This window comes from Coregonus lavaretus (assembly GCF_964263955.1).
Source record: "Coregonus lavaretus genome assembly, chromosome: 39".
Lineage (NCBI taxonomy): Eukaryota > Metazoa > Chordata > Actinopteri > Salmoniformes > Salmonidae > Coregonus > Coregonus lavaretus.
The window spans coordinates 20,479,318-20,497,174 of record NC_140026.1 but is presented as its reverse complement, the minus strand read 5'-3'; the positions used below and the strand labels follow the sequence as shown (position 1 = coordinate 20,497,174).

The following is a 17,857-nucleotide window of genomic DNA, read 5'->3' as shown; positions in this document are numbered from 1 at the left end:
CTATAGCAATCATATATACTGAACAAAAATATAAACGCAACATGCTAAGTGTTTTCATGAGCTGGAATAAAAGATCCCAGAAATGTTTCATACGCACAAAAAGCTTATTTCTCTCAAATGTTGTGCACAAATTTGTATTTCATCCCTGTTAGTGAGCGATTCTCCTTTGCCAAGATAATCCAGCCACCTGACAGATGTGGCATATCAAGAAGCTGATTAAACAGCATGATCATTACACAGGTGCACCTTGTGCTGGGGACAGAACTATCTGGACTTTACTATACTATTTATATTTTTGACAACTTTTAAACTTCACTACATTCCTAAAGAAAATCATGTACTTTTTACGCTGTATATTTTCCCTGACACCCAAAAATACGTGTTACATTTTGAGTGCTCACTAACAGGGATGTAAACAAATTTGTGCACAACATTTGAGAGAGATACGTTTTTAGTCTGTGTGGAAAATTTCTGCGAATGTATTTAAGCTCATGAAACATGGGACTTTACATGTTAATAATAATAATAATATGCCATTTAGCAGACGCTTTTATCCAAAGCGACTTAGTCATGTGTGCATACATTTTTACGTATGGGTGGTCCCGGGGATCGAACCCACTACCCTGGCATTACAAGCGCCATGCTCTACCAATTGAGCTACAGAGGACCACTGTTGCGTTTGTGTTGAGTGTGTGTGTATGTACGTACATACATACAGTACCAGTTCAAAGTTTGGACACACCTACTCATTCAAAGGTTTTTCTTTATTTTTACTATTTTCTACATTGTAGAATAATAGTAAAGACATCAACTATGAAATAACACACATGGAATCATGTAGTAACCAAAAAAGTGTTAAACAATCCAAATATATTTTGTATTTGAGATTCTTCAAAGTAGCCACCCTTTGCCTTGATGACTGCTTTACACACTCTTGGCATTCTCTCAACCAGCTTCATGAGGTAGTCGTCACCTGGAATGCATTTCAATTAACATGTGTGCCTTCTTAAAAGTTAATTTGTGGAATCTCTTTCCTTAATGCGTTTGAGCCAATCAGTTGTGTTGTGACAAGGTAGGGGTGGTATACAGAAGATAGCCCTATTTGGTAAAAGACCAAGTCCATATTATGGCAAGAACAGCTCAAATAAGCAAAGAGAAATGACACTCCATCATTACTTTAAGACATGAAGGTCAGTCAATACTGAAAATTTCAACAACTTTGAAAGTTTCTACAAGTGCAGTCGCAAAAACCATCAAGCTCTGTGATGAAACTGGCTCTCATGAGGACCGCCACAGGAAAGGAAGACCCAGAGTTACCTATGCTGCAGAGGATAAGTTCATTAGAGTTACCAGCCTCAGATATTGCAGCCCGAATAAATGCTTCACAGAGTTCAAGTAACACCCACATCTCAACATCAACTGTTCAGAGGAGACTGCGTGAATCAGGCCTTCATGGTCGAATTGCTGCAAAGAAACCACTACTAAAGGACACCAATAAGAAGAAGAGATTTGCTTGGGCCAAGAAACACGAGCAATGGACAATAGACCGATGGAAATCTGTCCTTTGGTCTGATGAGTCCAAATTTGAGATTTTTGGTTCCAACCGCCGTGTCTTTGTGAGACGCAGAGTAGGTGAACGGATGATCTCTGCATGTGTGTTTCCCACCGTGAAGCATGGAGTTGTCATGGTGTGGGGGTGCTTTGCTGGTGACACTGTCTGTGATTTATTTAGAATTCAAGGCACACTTAACCAGCATGGCTACCACAGCATTCTGCAGTGATACGCCATCCCATCTGGTTTGGGCTTAGTGGGACTATCATTTGTTTTTCAACAGGACAATGACCCAACACACCTCCAGGCTGTATAAGGGCTATTTGACCAAGAAGGAGACTGATGGAGTGCTGCATCAGATGACCTGGCCTCCACAATCACCTGACCTCAACCCAATTGAGAAGTTTTGGGATGAGTTGGACCACAGAGTGAAGGAAAAGCAGCCAAACAAGTGCTCAGCATATGTGGGAACTCCTTCAAGACTGTTGAAAAAGCATTCCAGGTGAAGCTGGTTGAGAGAATGCCAAGAGTGTGCAAAGCTGTCATCAAGGCAAAGGGTGTCTACTTTGAAGAATCTCAAATATAAAATATATTTTGATTTGTTTAACACTTTTTGGGGTACTACATGATTCCATATGTGTTATTTCATTGTTTTGATGTCTTCACTATTATTCAACAATGTAGAAAATAGTTTTTCTTTTTTAAATAAAGAAAACCCTTGAATGAGTAGGTGTGTCCAAACTTTTGACTGGTACTGTGTATATATATACAGTGAGCTCCATAATTCACTGGACAGTGACCATTCTTTTGTTATTTTGGTTCTGTACTCTAGCACTTTGAGTTTGAAAGGATACAATGACAATGAGGGTGAAGTGCAGACTGTCAGCTTTAATTTGAGGGTATTTTCATACATATCGGATGAACCGTTTACGAATTATAGAAGCTTTTGTACATAGTCCCCCCCATTTTCGGGCATCAAAAAACATTGGACAGTTTAACATAATGTAGAATAAAGTAATCATTGTTAATATTTGGTCGCATATCCTTTGCATGCAATGACTGCTTGAAGTCTGCGATGCATCGCCATCACCAGACGCTGGGTATCTTCCCTGGTGATGCTCTGCCAGGCCTGTACTGCAGCCATCTTCAGTTCCTGCTTGTTTCGGGGACTTATTGCCTTAAGTCTCCTCTTCAGCATGTAAAATGCATGTTCAATTGGATTCAGATCTGGTGATTGACTCGGCCAGTCAAGGATTTTCCACTTTTTGGCCATCAAAAACCCATTTGTTGCTCTAGCAGTATGTTTAGGGTCATTGTCTTGTTGCATGATTAAGTGCCGTCCAATGAGTTTGGAGGCATTTGGTTTTATCTGAGCAGATAAAATATTTCTGTAGACTTCAGAATTCATTGTTCTACTTCTGTCTGCAGTCACATCATCGATGAAGACAAGTGAGCCTGTTCCACTGGCAGCCATACAGGCCCAAGCCATAACACCCCCTCCACCATGTTTCATGGATGAGGTGGTATGCTTTGGATCATGGGCATTTCTTTTTTTTCTCCACACTTTTGTCTTTCCATCACTCTGGTACATGTTAATCTTTGTCTCATCTGTCCACAATACTTTTTTCCAGAACTCTTGGGGCTCTTTTATGTGCTTTTTAGCAAACTGTAATCTTGCCTTTCTGTTCTTCAGGCTTATCAGTGGTTTGCATCTTGTAGTGTACCCTCTGTAGTCCTGCTGGTGTAGTCTTCTGCGTATGGTAGACTTTGACACATCTACACCTGCATCCAGGAGAGTGTTTTTGATCTGTTGGGCTGTTATCAGGGGGTTTTTCTTCACCATAGAGAGTATTCTCCGGTCATCCACTACAGTGGTCTTCCTCTGTCTACCGTGTCTTTTGACATAATTGAGTTCACCGGTTGTTTTTTTCTTGTTAATGATGAACAAAACTGTTGACTTGGGCATGGCCAGGGTTTTTGCAATGTTCCTGAATGATTGATTTTCATTTCTGAGCCTTATGACGGCCAACTTCATTTGCATCGACACTGCTGTCTTCCTCGTGTTGTCACACCCCAATAACAACCTCCAAAGGCAATAGCAAAGTCTAGAATCATTACTATTCATCAACAGCTCTCCTGCATTCACTAATGACACAAATGAATACACCTGCCTAACGACACACATCTGTGAAGCCAATTTAACAAATACTTGTAGTACCTTAAAATGGGGGGACCATGTACAAAAGGTGCTGTCATTTCTAAACGGTTCATCCGATATGTATGAAAATACCCTCAAATTAAAGCTGACAGTCTGCACTTCACGCTCATTGTCATTGTATCCTTTCCAACTCAAAGTGCTAGAGTACAAAACCAAAATAACAAAACAATGGTCACTGTCCAATGAATTATGGAGCTCACTGTAATTTAGGTAGCTTAGTGGTTAAGAGCGTTGTGCCAGTAACCGAAAGGTCGCTGGTTCTAATCCCCGAGCCGACTAGGTGAAAAATCTGTCGATGTGCCCTTGAGCAAGGCACTTAACCCTAATTGCTCCTGTAAGTCGCTCTGGATAAGAGCGTCTGCTAAATGACTAAAATGTAAATGTATATGTTGCATCTGTAGTCTACTACTAGTGCGTAAAGATAATGCACTACATTACAGATAGGGGGCATAAGAGGCCCATGGAAAAGGAGGAAGAGCCTCCTCATCTGAGCGCCATTACCGTTGTCCTAGCAGCAGGATATTATGCTGGCAGCACCATCGTGGATGTTTCCCCAAAGTTTAGCAAAGACATGCTAAACTTTGGGAATATCGATTGTTTATAAGTGTTTTTGTATTGGTGCAGTACAAGTGTTTTTCACATAATTGCAACCACCTTTGAAAAAATTAATGGAAAATTTGACGTATTGTATTATTTATACCAGCATTTCTTTTGAAATTTTTCAAAAATACTGGTATGTTGAAAGCTATTGTGTAGGCTATATTGAAAGAAATACACTTAATCAAATACATATGCTATTGGAATTATTCTGAGTCTGAAAAACGTAAATGGGTCTCTTGTGCTGGGCAACAGGTTTAATACAGAGTACTGGTGACTCCTTACTCCATTCACTGCAATCAGTGGTGTAAAGTACTTAAGTAAACATACTTGAAAGTACTACTTAAGTGATTTTTCGGGGTATCTGTGCTTTACTATTTATATTTTTGACAACTTTTACTTTTACTTCACTACATTCCTAAAGAACATAATGTACTTTTTACCCCATACACCCAAAAGTAATCGTTACATTTTGAATGCTTAGCAGGACAGGAAAATGGTCCGATTCACGCACTTATCAAGAGAACATCCCTGGTCATCCTACTGCTACTGTCTCTGATCTGTCGGACTCACTAAACACACATGCTTTGTTTGTAAATTATGTCTGAGTGTTGGAGTGTGCCACTGGCTATCCGTACATTAAAATAACAAGAAAAAGGTGCCGTCTGGTTTGCTTAATATAAGGAATTTGAAATTATTCATACTTTTACTTTTGATACTTAAGTATATTTTTAGCAATTACATTTACTTTTGATTCTTAAGTATATTTAAAACCAAATACTTTTAGACTTTTACTCAAGTAGTATTTTACTGGGTGACTTTCACTTTTCCTTGAGTTATTTTCTATTAAGGTATCTTTACTTTTACTCAAGTATGACAATCCACCACTGACTGCAATGCAATACACGGTGTATGGGGTCTACTAACCAAATATGGTTATTTTGGGAGGGGGATTGTGTCGAACACACCCAGCGGCACTTTGTTCAGACTGCAATTTTGAGAGTATAAACTGTGAATTTGGATGAGATCATTGGCTAAGACATTTTCAGGTAGAATTTCCTTCACAAACGATTCTATAATGTCACACATATCGCTGTTTTGAAGCCTGTGTTGAAGCAGTGGTTGTGTAGTCTGTCCTGTTTTCACTGCATCCAACTGTGAAATGACTGCTGAATTGCTGATTTTGACTCATATTGTTTGCTTTAAGTAATCTTTTGTGACATTCTTTGAAAGCGGATGTTTTCTTCAGAAATGTCAGAACAGGAAAGGCTTTACCCTCAAAATAATTAGGGAAATAACATCAATATCTGAATCTGACTCAGAGGATTGTACTTGCTCACTATCAGATATTCTGTGAAAATGTATAACTCCTGCTGTGTCCTCAATGTTTGTAGAGTCTATAGAGATAATCTATATAGAGATTATTTTAAATTTAAGAGTCAAATATAAGATAGGCCCAGTAGTGTCCTTTTTTGTCATTTAACCCTGAATGACAGATTACTGAGCTCAATCTGTAGGTCAACCTCTCATTGCCAACTGCTGGAAGATCAATAAAGCGAGATGGGGATTTTGAATTACAGCGGTGACTTTTGACCTTACACAAGAAACATAAAGTACAAGAATATCTGGAGTGCTGGTCCAAATTGTTTGTCTACGGAGTACTACTGCACATTTACTGAATGTGTGTGGTGATTCTCCCTTTGTCATAATTTGATTGAAAATAATGTCAAGCGCACCTTTTATGTTTGGAAGTGGAATGCTACAAATTTAAGTTTCTAATAAAGGCCAAGTAATAATCTTCTCACAAATTACAATTTGGAGAGATGGGCTATGATCCATGAATCAGTCCAAAACCCATTTCCAAGAGGCAAACCTTTGGATTGATTGCGACCAAGGTGGGTTTAAGAAAATTGTTGGAAGGCGATGCATAATTGGGTGATGTAAACCTATAGCAACATGATTTTACTAGGATACTACCTCAAAAATATTTTATTTGTCTGGCCAAGCGATTGACCTGAAGCTTTTTTTGGCACATGTCAAGGCTGGCCTTGGGCTGATTTAAATGTGTAAAGGTGCATCTATTACCATCACCATTAGGTTAATCTAGGTCATTAACAGGTATGCCAGTCCATCATTGTTTACATTGTGTCTTTGTTTACATTTTATTTCACACTGGAAGCAAACAAGAGTGTTAAAGTGTTTAAGTGTTACAACTGATATTCAACACAACAACAGTACGTTAAGTTATTGTTTTGGAATTAATATAACATGCAGGACTACATGCATATGTCTATAACACAGTGCCCCTTCAAAACTAAACATATTTGGTTAGTAGAGTCCCCACTGAGTATTTCCCATCCCACTTTAGCTGAGACAGGTAGAAATGTTTTCTCTCTACAGCCCAATAGTCACAACATTCCAGTGTCAACAATATATTTTTTCATTATTGGTCTTAAACAATGTTTTTAAAACCATATGTTTAATTTGTTTTCATAAATTACTAATTGCATTTTCTTGTTGGCACAATAAAAGTGGCCACTGATTAAAATGCAATATCATTTGAATGAGTTATCCACATTTTAATGTTTTGAAATGCAGGCTTTTATTTTGAAGGTTGTACTATTACCATAAGAAAATGACGTCATTGTTTGTGCTTCTGGCAGAATACTCGTCTGAGCGCAAGTCACTATTGTCTGGGCGGTTCCATTCTGCCTTAAGCAGCGGTCTAAACAAACCAATACTAGCTCACCAAAGTATCTGACAAAACACAAACATGGCGCCTACTTGCACCGACAGCTACCGATAAAAGAGTGTCGCGAACAAGTGGGAAACAAAGTTTTCAGATATTATCGAAGTGCACCCACTTTGTGTCTTCAGTGGTGGATTTGGTAATGTAAAACACGAACGGAATAGCTCGAGCTGGTGAAAGCTGCAAGTTGCCTACATGTCAACATTGTCTCTTGTAGTGTTGTAAAGAGCTGGTAAGTAATGCTGCCTGCCTCTTTTGGTTGGGGAACAAGTCACGTTTGTTTTTGTTAGTTTAGGCGCTTTAAGTTTGTATCAATACACGCGGATGAAATGTTACTTTGTCATGACGCAGTTTAACGATATGATACAACGTTTCAACATTTCAAATTGCAAGTACTTTGCGTGAATATATTGCTAGAGCCGGTGTTGGAATAGTTGTTTTTACTGCGCAGCAGAAAGACGGGCAACGTAATTGTATTTCCCTACGCAAAATAACTAATGTTGAGTCTCTTATTGAGAGTGAAATGCTTTGTTTTCAGACGCTGTCTTGAGTGATCGAAAGTTGAAGTACTTCTAAACCGCAGGCATAGCTGCAACAGTTGGAACATAATACTTCCCCCGACCCCTCTAGTCTAGACCCCATATACTGTGAGGCATCGGTTCTCCTGTACTCTTTTTATCAAACGCTGCAGGTGCCTTGGGTGTGTTAACACTCTCGGTAGACTATTTATTGTCAGGCAAAACCAGCGTTGTTATTTTTAAATATCTGCCTATTGCTTTCACAGCAAGAAAGTATTTCTCTCAAAAATCAAGTCCAACAGTCTACTAGCAAACGAAATAATCGTCGTTCAGACTGACTTGTAACCAACCCAGGGAATTCCCTTGTTATTTTTCCACTAATAATTCTATATTCTCGACTGGAAATCTGACTGGGAAAATAATATTTATTTTTCATGCCGTAATGGAACTAAAAAACAAACATGCAGAGCATTTGTAGTAGCATAGTAATTCCAGAACAGTCCTCTACTACATGTTATTCAACGTGTGGACCTCAGTTTAAGATACAAGCCTTAGTGGATTTACCCCAGTGACATTTAACGGAATGATTTAGTAGACCTATATCCCCAATGACCTTTGTGACTGAATGTGCAATGTCTGCATTGTGTGGCCCTGACTCCATGCCAAGGACGTGTTGTCACGAGTTACCACAGCCACAAAGTCATAAACCCGCCTATTTCTATAATTTTTCTAATTAAAATCTGATTTTAAACCTAACCTTAGATTAACCTTAACCACACTGCTAATCTTGTGCCTAATTGAATGTCTGTCTGACGCGCTGTATAGGTTCCTGCCTATGTGCACTGTCTGTCACTGAGTGCAAGCCAAGGTGCTCACATATCTGTGGCTCAGCACTTGACTGATTGCCAGCAAGCAACTGAGGCACTGCACTGACAATCTGAATGAGTGGCATTCCTTACTTCCCACCTCCATGCGTCCCTCCGTGTGTGAGTGTGTGTTTGCCATGGCACCTCTGTGCTAGTCTGTGGCATGGGTCCCAGCATGGCAAAGAGGATGGTATTACCCCACTGGTACTGTAGCCACATTTAGGTTTCCATTAGGGTAGCAAATAGCAATGCAGTTTGACACAGTATTCCCTCATTCTCGTGAGGGAGGAAAATGATCTGACTTGTCTCCGAGCATGGGAAACAATGAACTATGCAACAATGATTCAATCTATTCAGATTTGTAGCTTGCACCTCTTTTCAACCCAACCCCTGGAATACACTGAAATGTGGCTTTGTGTAGCAAGTGGCACCCTAGTACTAACTATGTGTCTGTTGTGAGAATACATTTTTCCCCTTTTCAGTGTTCTACCATGCCTAAACTGGGTCATGGCCCCAGGTGTGTGTCTGTGTGTCTTTGGCTGCGTTTACACAGGCAGCCCAATTCTGTTTTTTCCCCCTCCCAATTATTGGCAAAATATCAATAATTGTGCAAAATATCAGAATTGTGCTGCCTGTGTAAACATAGCCAGTGTCTTTGTGCATGTGTTTATTTTACTTGTACTTGTGTGCCACAACAAGGTGTCAGGTATGTGACAGGAGAAATATGGAAGTAAGCGAACAGCAACTGACTGGGCTCAACGGTTACCGGGCACCAGTACTAGGCATTGTGGGTAGAAGAAAAAGTAATAGTTCATTGGTACTGCAGGTAGTTAGGTAGGACTTCTCATGTGAAAGAGAAATATGACACCTTTTATTTGCGTCACTTGCGCATGCGGTTTAGGTCCATAGTGTGAACAGGGGCAGAGTGCATTTTGCCATTTCATATGTGCCACAGAGGAAATTGTGGCTCGTTATGTGTGAAGCAGATGAGAAGTACAGTATGAATGACTTCAGTCTCTTAATTGACTTATAGCAAGTGTTCATATGAGGATATTTCGTTTTTAAAACAAGACGTCACACACAGTCAGGAAGTAGTTTATAAATGGAGATAGTTCTACAACTTTGCTAAAGCATAATTGAAAGAATCAGGTGACCTATTCATTTCCTTTATGACTCTGATGTCTCTGTACTGTAGTCTATCGTCCTGAACTTTCAATGGATCTGGGACCTTTTTGTCTATCACTGTAGTTAGCGAGGGCTGTGAATTTTTCCCCACTCCCTCCACTTCCCTGTGGAAAGAATGCTTTTTGTCTGGCCGCCCGTCACGCTTGAGGAAGGAGGCAGTGAGTCTTGTGACATTTCAGCTGAGCTTTCCTTCACCCCTCAGCTACCTCTTTGTCTGATTCCAAGGCGCTGCACTTTATCTGTCAAGGACCACCACACGTATTATAATGGCACCAGAGCCAATATATAATAAATATTGCAATCAAGCTTTTCCCAAGTATATTTCAGCCTTTCTTTCTCTCTCTTTTTCTCAGTCTCTCACTCTCTCCTGCTGATAGTCATCATAAGTCAGACAGATGGTCAAGATGGTCTATTTTTTTTCTCTCTCTCTCTACCTCCCTCGTCTATCTGCTTATAGTCATATGTCAGGCAGATGGTCAATAGGGCTAGCCTTGAATGTATTCTGTAGCTCCTACAGCCAACACACAGCCCTCACGGGCAGTAGATGACTTCACACCCCACAGTGCAAATCTTTTATCAGACTTCTATGTAAAGCGTGTCTGCTGTTGGATATGTAGGCGGTAAGTGGCGGTACTATATTTCACAGTGCTAGTCTTTCAGTTCTAAACAAAGCTGTCTTAGAATGGCACACTGAGAGCAAGGACCTCCTTTTAGTTGATGACTGATGAGTGAGAAGAGAGGCAGAAATATGAGTGGAAATTTCCACTCTATTATATTGACAACATCTCTCATTACAAGACTCTTTAGAGATATTTGAATGTCTTAGCCTCAGGTGGCTACAAGGATGAGAAATGTTTTAAGAGCTTTTATGTCTGATATCTTTGATACGATCTGTGTTTCTTCACAAAACCAGCGTTTGAATGTGTGGCTGCAGAGAGAAGGGTTTGCGTTAACTCAAATAGAGGATCATATTAGATTATAAGCGGAATTGACATACCATGTACACTGAACAAAAATATGAACATCCCATGTTTCATAAACTGAAATAAAAGATCCCAGACATTTTCCATGCGCACAAAAAGCTTCTCAAATTTTGTGCCCACATTTGTTTACATCTCTGTTAGTGAGCATTTCTCCTTTGCCAAGAAAATCCATCCACCTGACAGGTGTGGCATATCAGGCTGATTAAACAGCATAATCATTACACAGCTACACCTTGGGCTGGGGACAATAAAAGGCCACTCTAAAATGTGCAGTTTTGTCACATAACACAATGCCACAGATGTCTCAAGTTTTGAGGGAATGTGCAATTGGCAACATACGATCCCTCAGGTGAAGAAGCCGGATGTGGAGGTCCTGGGCTGGTGTGGTTACACGTGGTCTGCGGTTGTGAGGCTGGTTGGACGTACTGCCAAATATTCTAAAACGACGTAGGAGGCGGCTTATGGTAGAGAAATGAACATTAAATTCTCTGGCAACAGCTCTGGTGGACATTCCTGCAGTCAGCATGCCAATTGCACGCTCCCTCAAAACCTTATACATCTGTGGCATTTAGTGGCCTTTTATTGTCCCACGCACAAGGTGCACCTGTGTAATGATCATGCTGTTTAATCAGCTTCTTGATATGCCACACCTGTCAGGTGGAGAAAGGAGAAATGCTCACAAAGAGGGATAAAAAAGAATGTTTTGCTGAAAATTTGTCCATATGGAACATTTCTGGGATCTTTTATTTCAGCTCATGAAACATGGGGCCGACACTTTATATGTTGCGTTCATATTTTTGTTAAGTGTAATTTGATCTCGTGAGAAATTAAGCAAATTGATTGCACGCAAATTGGCAATTTTAATGTATAGGATTCATATAATATTCAATAAATATTCTAGTCGATCGCCAAACATATCTGTAAAAAACCCAACGATTAAGCATTGTGTTTCTATTTTTATTTTATTTGTTTCGCACTGTTGACGGTAGGTGCACCTGATTCAGCTGCTCTGCGCTCCGGGTAGGCAAAGTGTTCCGATTTTGAACCTTTTCACGTGTCTGAAGGTACAAACTCTGCCTTCCCCTCAGGCCCGGAGAACAAATCAAGTGCACTATTGGCCTGCCGCTGGCCAATCAGATGGCTCAGGTTACTGTGTCTGCTGTAACGTAGCAGGCATAAAAGAAAGCTATGGCAAAGTTGATACAGCATTGAAGGTACCCAAGAACACAGTGGCCTCCATCATTCTTAAATGGAAGAAGTTTGGAACCACCAAGACTCTTCCTAGAACTGGCGGCCCGTCCAAACTGAGCAATCGGGGAAGAAGGGCCTTGGTCAAGGAGGTGACCAAGAACCCGATGGTCACTCTGACAGAGCTCCAGAGTTCCTCTGTGGAGATGGGAGAACCTTCCAGAAGGACAACCATCTCTGCAGCACTCCACCAATCAGGCATTTATGGTAGAGTGGCCAGATGGATGCCACTCCTCAGTAAACGGCACATGACAGCCTGCTTGGGGTTTGCCAAAGCACACAGCCAAGACAAAGCAGGAGTGGCTTCGGGACAAGTTTATGAATGTCCTTGAGTGGCCCAGCCAGAGCCCGCAGTTGAACTCGATCAAACATCTCTGGAGAGATCTAAAAATAGCTGTGCAGCGACGCTCCCCATCCAACCTGACAGAGCTTGAGAGGATCTGCAGAGAAGAATGGGAGAAACTCCCCAAATACAGGTGTGCCAAGCTTGTAGCGTCATACAGCCTTGAGTCTTCTTGGGTATGACGCTGCCAAAGGCGCTTCAACAAAGTACTGGATAAAGGGTCTGAATACTTTATGTAAATGTAATATTTCAGTTTTACAAACATTTCTACAAACCTGTTTTTGCTTTGTCATTATGGGGTATTGTGTGTAGCTTGATGAGGGGGAAAAAACGATTTAATCCATTTTAGAATAAGGCTGTAACGTAATAATGTGGAAAAAGGGGGACTGAATACTTTCAGAATGTACTGTATAAGCCATAAAATGCACGTTCTTCCTACTTCCAATCGCGCTGCAACCAACACTGCAGCTGTAATGAATGAGCAGGAAAGTGTATCGATAGGCTTGCGTGGTTATTATTAGCGTTTGTTTTTAATTAATTTTTTATATCAATAAATATTTCACTTTCTCTGTTCATAGGAGTAACAACATGAATTTGTGTGTGAGGCAGAAGTAATGTGGTGCAACTGGAGTTTTGCCATCAGCTGGAAGACGGTGTCCCTTTTTGGTCAGTGGAGGAAAGGGAGAGCGGAGGGGCAGTGGGAGCCGGACCCTCAGTCTGCTGCTCTCTCCCTACAGAGACTGACCATCAGATGCAGGCACCATCAGCCCAGTAAAATTTAAAGCAAATTATTTACTCAGCTGTGCCTCACAAGTAATACGACAACTGATCTATTACCTGTGTGATCATATAGCCTATCTCAAATGTTTTTATAAAATTAAAATAAATGTTTGAACAACAATGCATTGGCAGGGCAATTCAAGCAAAATCATCCTAAAGTATAAAACATTGTATTGTGCAACTCAGTGATGTTACTTATAGATGATTTGGATATGAAGCGTGAAAATGCTAATATAGGTACTGTTGACTTGCATTTGATTTGTGCCACAAATGCTAAAAAGTTGCCATTTTGAAACATTGGCCAGGTAAACAAAACCAAAGCATGGGTTGCTGTCATACCTTGTTCATAAACTGAAAACCAATATGTAATTTGGATGAACGATCCCTTTAGTTCTTAAAATAAGTAATTACCTAAGAGCAGGAACAGCACCATCTAGTGGTCAGAACCGGGTAATATCAGGATGTAGAATTAGACATAAACTGAACTTCAATGACTAATTTCTCTGAACAGGAAAAAATTAAAGCATCGCCAAATTCACTGAGAATACATTACATAGGATGAAGAAACAATACTCAGAGCCGCAGCTTCATACTACTTGTCAGACATGGGGTGGGATTGGGGTCCTTTAATTCGTCGGGGCATGGACTCTACAAGGTGTCAAGTGTTCCACAGGGATGCTGGCCCATTTTGACTCCAATGCTTCCCATAGTTGTGTCAAGTTGACTGGATGTCCTTTGGGTGGTGGACCATTCTTGATACACACGGGAAACTGTTGAGCGTGAAAAACCCAGCAATGTTGCAGTTCTTGACACGCTCAAACCGGTGCGCTTGGCACCTACTACCATACCCCGTTCAAAGGCACTTCAATCTTTTGTTTTGCCCATCCACACTCTGAATGGTACACATACACAATCCATGTCTCAATTGTCTCAAGGCTTAAAAATCCTTCTTTAACCCCTTCATCTACAAGTGGATTTAACAAGTGACATCAATAAGGGATCATAGCATTCACCTGGTCAGTCTATTCAAATGGCCAATTTGGGTGCATTTAATTAGCTTAATTTCTGAGATCAAATTATATTTCAACAAAAGAATGTTGCAGGAATGCTAATTGTATCTGTTTCTAACTACAAAAATGATTTCAGAATTTTGTAAAATTTTATTTAGCCTTTATTTAACTAGGCAAGTCAGTTAAGAATAAATTCTTATTTACAATGACGGCCTACCAAAAGGCAAAAGGCCTCCTGCGGGGACGGGGGCTGGGATAAAAAAATAAATAGGACAAAACACATATCACGACAAGAGACACCACAACACTACATGGAGACCTTAGACTACAACATAGCATGGCAGCAACACATGACAACATAGCATGGCAGCAACACATGACAACACAGCATGGCAGCAACACATGACAACACAGCTTGGTAGCAACACAACATGACAACAGCATGGTAGCAACACGAAACATGGTACAAACATTATTGGGCACTGGCAACAGCACAAAGGGCAAGAAGGTAGAGACAACAATACATCAAGCGAAGCAGCCACAACTGTCAGGAAGAGTGTCCATGATTGAGTCTTTGAATGAAGACGTTCCAGTCGCTTGCTGCAGCGAACTGAAAAGGGGAGCGGCCCAGGGATGTGTGTGCTTTGGGGACCTTTAACAGAATGTGACTGGCAGAACGGGTGTTGTATGTAGAGGATGAGGGCTGCAGTAGGTATCTCAGATAGGGGGGAGTGAGGCCTAAGAGGGTTTTATAAATATGCATCAACCAGTGGGTCTTGCGACAGGTATACAGAGATGACCAGTTTACAGAGGAGTATAGAGTGCATTGATGTGTCCTATAAGGAGCATTGGAGGCAAATCTAATGGCCGAATGGTAAAGAACATCTAGCCGCTCGAGAGCACCCTTACCTGCCAATGTATAAATGATGTCTCTGTAATCTAGCATGGGTAGGATGGTCATCTGAATCAGGGTTAGTTTGGCAGCTGGGGTGAAAGATGAGCGATTACGATAGAAGAAACCAAGTCTAGATTTAACCTTAGCCTGCAGCTTTGATATGTGCTGAGAGAAGGACAGTGTACCGTCTAGCCATACTCCCAAGTACTTGTATGATGTGACTACCTAAAGCTCTAAACCCTCAGAGGTAGTAATCACACCGGTGGGGAGAGGGGCATTCTTCTTAACAAACCACATGACCTTTGTTTTGGACGTGTTCAGAACAAGGGTAAAGGCAGAGAAAGCTTGTTGGACACTAAGAAAGCTTTGTTGTAGAGCGTTTAACACAAAATCCAGGGAGTGGCCAGCTGAGTATAAGACTGTATCATCTGCATATAAATGGATGAGTGAGCTTCCTACTGCCTGAGCTATGTTGTTGATGTAAATTGAGAAGAGCGTGGGGCCTAGGATCACGCCTTGGGGTACTCCCTTGGTGACAGGCAGTGGCTGAGACAGCAGATGTTCTGACTTTATACACTACACTTTGTGAGAGGTAGTTAGCAAACCAGGCCAAAGACTCTCTCAGAGACACCAATACTCCTTGCCGGCCCACAAGAATGGAATGATCTACCGTATCAAAAGCTTTGGCTAAGTCATTAAAAATAGCAGCACAACATTGCTTAGAATCAAGGGCAATGGTGACATCATTTAGGACCTTTAAGGTTGCAGTGACTCATCCATAACCTGAGCGGAAACCAGATTGCATACCAGAGAGAATACTATAGACATCAAAAAAGCCAGTCAGTTGATTATTGACAAGTTTTCCCCAACACTTTTGATAAACAGGGCAAAATAGAAATTGGCCTATAACAGTTAGGATCAGCTTGATCTCCCCCTTTAAATAAAGGACGCACAGTGGCTGCTTTCCAAGCTATGGGAACCTCCCTGTAGTGGCTTCCTTTCCTCTTTACCATAGCCACTGCCCTAGCCTGAAGCGGGGTTGTTTCGGACGCATACAGTCCACACTCAACGTTTCCAAACGGCCAAACATTCAATGAGATCCAGGGATATAGTGCAACAAAAATGTTTATTCTTCTTATCTAACAAAAAGGTATTCTCCAATCAACTTAAAGCAGAGATTACTAGAAATGCAAATACATCATATAATATGACCTGTCTGTCTGTATTTCTGTATGTCTATATGGTCAAAAAACTATACCGCTCCCGCATCTAGCAAGGACTCCTCCCCCCGAAGGCCCAACTTCCTGCCTTTATACTAACACAATTAACACAGTACAATGAATGGGCAAGAGGGGGGGCCAAAAACTGAGTTACACTAATAACAAATGAATATATCTCAATCCGGTAAATAAATCATAAAGGTACGTACCTAATATTTCATCATATACATTAATATTTAATATATTTACACAAATGTACATGGAGCTCAGTATGTTCAGTCTTTTATACAAAATATGCCCAAATCGGCTCTAACATACCGGCCCCTAATTGTTGACTGCACTGAATGCACAACAATTACTTAATATTCAAACGTAGAGCCAATACAAAAACATTCTATACCAGAGCACCATTACAGTTCATAGCTATATACAAATATACAAGGTGCCATATAGGAAAATAGTCCATAGATCTCAGTCTGAGTTGAAGTGTAAAGGTGTTCAACTTCCAAAAAATGTCAAGAGTTTGACGTCCACAAAATGTATGACATCAAAGAATGTAAGAGTACGACATCAACGAATCAGAGGTGCACGTGATTCAAAGATGGAGCACTGTGTGTGTGTGTGTGTGTGTCTCACTTCGTCGCCTCAAGGAGCAGACAGAGTTTATTGATAGGTCTCTGTAGGATATTGGTCTTAGTCTTAACCATGACGCTCCGGACAAGACCTTTGGCCCCTGGCAAAGCCTTCACCACACGCCCCATTAGCCAAGAGTTCCTTGGGGCGGTGTCATCGACGATGACCACAAGGTCACCAGGACTGAAGTTTCTCTTAGTTTTGTTCCACTTGTTCCGCTCCTGCATAAGTGGAAGATACTCCCTGATCCATCTCTTCCAGAAGAGGTCAGTGATATATTGTACTTGCTTCCATCTCCTTCTTGAGTATAGGTCACTTCTCTGGAATAGTCCTGGTGGCAGGACTGGCTTTGCTTTCAGATGAAGCAGATGGTTCGGAGTCAGGGGTTCTAGATCGTTAGGGTCATTTGTTACAGTAGTGATTGGTCTGTCGTTCATAATCGCCTCAACTTCACACAAGGCTGTCTGCAAAGCCTCATCATCCAGTACTTGCTCTTTAAGGACTGAATAGAGGATCTTTTTCACCAGTCGGATCAACCTCTCCCATACCCCCCCATGGTGGGCTCCAGAGGGAGGGTTGAATGACCATGTCACTCCTTCCTTCAGTAATTTATTTTGAATCTTGTTGTGATCCAGCTCTTTCAGAGCTTCTCCTAGCTCTCTGTGTGTTCCGACAAAGTTGGTGCCATTGTCTGTTCTGATACTTGTTACTGTGCCCCTTCGACAGATGAACCTGCGCAGGGCATTGATGCAGGAATCAGTATCCAGATAACTAGCAACTTCTAGATGGACAGCTCGACTCACAAGGCAAGTAAAGATCACACCATACCGCTTCACATGAACGCGGCCTCGCTTCACCTCTATGGGGCCAAAGTAATCTATGCCCACATGGGTGAAAGGCGGCAAATCAGGTGCTACCCGATCTTGTGGAAGGTCAGCCATCTTCTGTTCCCCAGCTCTAGCTTGCATCCGCCTGCAGAAGACACAGCTCTTAAGGATCTTCCTTGCTAAGGAGTTGGCACAGGGTATCCAATATCGCTGGCGAAGTCTAGAAAGCATGT

At 41.2% G+C, this 17,857-nt stretch overlaps 1 protein-coding gene across 1 annotated transcript in view; it reads left to right on the top strand.

The window, feature by feature from the left end:
- The first annotated feature begins 7,074 nt into the window (after positions 1-7,074).
- The window catches only part of LOC311113127 (DENN domain-containing protein 4C-like), an 88,402-nt gene continuing 77,619 nt past the window's right edge, over positions 7,075-17,857 (top strand). The window contains exon 1 of the mRNA XM_084156280.1: positions 7,075-7,348. The gene's annotated coding sequence lies outside the window, so the exon portion shown is untranslated. The remainder of the gene's footprint in view (positions 7,349-17,857) is intronic.